Below are 3313 nucleotides of genomic sequence, written 5' to 3' on the forward strand. Positions count from 1 at the left end.
AAGCCACAGCTGGATTTTAAGTGAGAAGTTGCCAAGATTGGATCAGAGTTTCAGAAACATTATTTCACTTGAGGATTGGAGGATGACATTTAGAGAGACCAGAATGGGTGCAGTAGGTCAGTTGCAAGAGAGTGCAGTGAATCTGAAGAATGAAGATGGCAACTTGAACTACGTGGTAAACTGCAGAAATGTGGAAGGATTTTCAAGATACTGCACACAGTTTCAGAAAGATGAAAGATGACGTTAATATGTCATATTAGAATGCCGTTTTATACGTATTTAAGCATATTTATATGCTTATTTCTCAAGTCAAGTTCCCTTAACAGTAGAGAAAAATAAACATACAAGCTTGGTGGGAGGGCAGGTGGTTGAGACAGAGCGGAGAGCGACAGAGGGAATTTCAGTGCCAGGAGAGGCCTTCCTCACCGTTGTTTTTGAATATTTCTTTTTTTTAATTTTATTTATTTATTTATTTTCTCTCCAAAGCCCCAGTAGATAGTTGTATGTCACAGTTGCACATTTTCTAGTTGCTGTATGTGGGATGTGGCCTCAGCATGGCCAGAGAAGCGGTGCGTCGGTGCGCGCCAGGGATCCGAACCCCGGGCCGCCAGCAGCGGAGCGCACATACTTAACTGCTAAGCCACGGGGCCGGCCCTGTGTTTGAATATTTTATCTTAAACATTCATGTAGGTTTTGAATTTCATGCCATAATACTTTTTTATTGGTTTTAATATAAAATTATTTCATTTTTCTCCTCAAAATCTTTCAATGAAATCCTTGCTATTGGAAGGTGCCCCGTCTTTATTCTAAGAGTTGTGCACCTCCTGATTACTGTTTTTTCTTTCTGGAAATCCTTGTTCTCCATTTGGAGAAGCCAACTCTTACCTTCTGTCGTCTGACACTCGCAGCCATCCAGTGAAGGAGCCAGGCCAGGGCAAGCCATCGTTGTTTCAGAGACAGACGAGGAAGCGGAGGCTTAAGGCCTCCAGGAGCCCCCCACGGCTGACTGCTGGAGATGAACAGACCGAGCACCGCGTAACCGTCACAAATACAAGTAAGCTTCTGTTTGTCAGATCTTAATGACAAGACTGAAACACATCAGAGGTTAGTTAACTTATGCCATGACAGTAACAGGAAAATTAAAATGTAATAAAACTCATTGGCTTCAAGTGCTAGTCCATACAGACTTTAAAATATAAATAGCATTGCCAAGAGAAAGCTGAGAAGGTATATTGTAGTTATTATACAGAATCAATTGCAATTTTAATAGAAATCGTACTTTATCACAGGCAACATAAGGACTCCGTACTGCTACATTAAGGTAAAACAGAAATAGTAGCGTCATAGCAAATAAAATAAAACAGCACATCCTTGGGAATTATCAGGGACCTTGATAATTCTTTGACATAATTTTTTTATTTATTCATTCTGTATAACTCCGAATAGTGTAAATGGTGAGCAAGACATAAAAGTTTCCTATATCAATTGGAAATAAAAAATAGTTTTGCAAAATACCCAGACTAGAGATCACCGTGGAAAAATAGTAGGTGGCAGCAAGCTCTAAAACATACAGTTAGAAACTTGCTAACACTCTCTTTGGCTACAAAGAAAAGTCTACTTTCTGGAGTCACAATTGTTTATATACAATACATATTTGCATAAAAATAACTAGCTTTTTCAAGATTGTGGATTTGCTGACTTCTCAAAGCATAGAATTTGATTATGAATAATTGCAAGTGGTATGTAGACATTTAGTAGTTGATGCTAGAAATGAAAAGTGAGGACAAATTCTCTTTTATTTTTTCTCCAGTGTACTCTTCAAATCCCATTGTGGTACATGACACCTTGCCATGCTCTTTCCCAGCCAGAAGAAAGTAAAGCAAAATTGAGGCTTCACTAACTCTGAAATGTGTGCCATTGAAAAATTAAAGTAAAAGCCGTATTGTAGTTAGTGAATATCTTTCCTTGAATTATATCCTGGTATATAGAACTAAATAGACTACCATGTCAAGCTTGGATAAAAATAAAACAAAGTGAGAAAACAGAACAATAAAAATAAAGTGACAAAACAATAAAGAGTTAGTTGCTACGTAAAAGCAAAACTTCTGTATTTCATTGCCAAGAAAGAAGCAGAAACAATTTCTAAAATCTGGTATCCAAGTTGTCTGAATGCCAAATCAACACTCTTCGGTATATAGCACATCACCGAGGAAGAGAAGACACAAGTGGAGAAAATCACCAGCTTTGGGAAAACTAAGGCATTTCATGTCCTGATGGAATTTATAGAGCTTCCCTCATTTTTGCCATTTCAGTAGAAAATGATTACTCCATGGTCTTACTTGGAAGTATCTACATTTTTTTAAGTAGTGTGGTAGCAGGTCATTGCCAGAGACAGAAACTCAAACATCAGGAAAGATTATAGTTTTAGTACCAGTGCATTTTTAACACCACTTGAAATAAATCCCAGAGGCAGAGAATCATGAGGAGAGTCCTGATGATAGGCTGGTTAAGAGCATGATCTTTGGAGCTGGACTGTAGACTCAACTCCCAGCCTTGCCTTTTAATAGTTGCATGACCTTAACCCAATCACTTAATTTTTCAGTGTTTCAATTTCTTCATCTACAGAACTAGGACAATAATAGTGGCCACCTCCTTTAATTGCTGTGAGGAATAACTGAGTAAAAGGGAACTCTTCAAATAGTCTCTAATGTATTTTAAAAAGTACAAAGGAGTTTGCTATTGTGATATAGTAAACAAACAAAAACAATCATCAATAAATGGACACGGGGGCGGCCCAGTGGTGTAGCGGTTAAGTGCACGCTCTCTGCTTCGGTGGCCCGGGGTTTGCAGGTTCGGATCCCGGGCGTGCACTGCCACCCCGCTCATCAAGTCATGCTGTGGCAGAGTCCCATATAAAGTAGAGGAAGATGGGCACGGATGTTAACCCAGTGCCCACCTTCCGCAGCAAAAACAGGAGGATTGGCATTGGATGTTAGCTCAGGGCTGATCTTCCTCACCCACACACACACACACACACACACACACACACACACACACAAAAGTAAATAAATAAATGGACACATACTTTTAAATTATTTTGTGCCAAGCCCTATGCTTGTGATTTCTGGCACATCAATTTACTGCTTAAAAAAATATCTCTACAAAGTGTGTATATAAATTACTTGCACATTAATGATGGAAAAAGCATAGATGTAACGTTTTTTGTGGAGCCTTTCATGATTTTCTGTGACTAGGTTTGTGCCTCCCTATGCATTTCTGTAGTACACTCTGCCTCACCTCACTGATTGTCAGA

The 3313-nt window shown here is 39.0% G+C and overlaps 1 long non-coding RNA gene across 1 annotated transcript; it reads left to right on the forward strand.

The window, feature by feature from the left end:
* The first annotated feature begins 707 nt into the window (after positions 1 to 707).
* On the forward strand, positions 708 to 3052 carry LOC147916517 (uncharacterized). Its single transcript, XR_015552963.1, has 2 exons — positions 708 to 1054; positions 1811 to 3052. It is a non-coding gene; the product is annotated as an uncharacterized LOC147916517 (long non-coding RNA).
* Positions 3053 to 3313: the final 261 nt, after the last annotated feature.

The sequence above is a fragment of the Ceratotherium simum genome, chromosome 8 (genome assembly GCF_057802395.1).
Source record: "Ceratotherium simum simum isolate JZ-2026a chromosome 8, ASM5780239v1, whole genome shotgun sequence".
Lineage (NCBI taxonomy): Eukaryota > Metazoa > Chordata > Mammalia > Perissodactyla > Rhinocerotidae > Ceratotherium > Ceratotherium simum.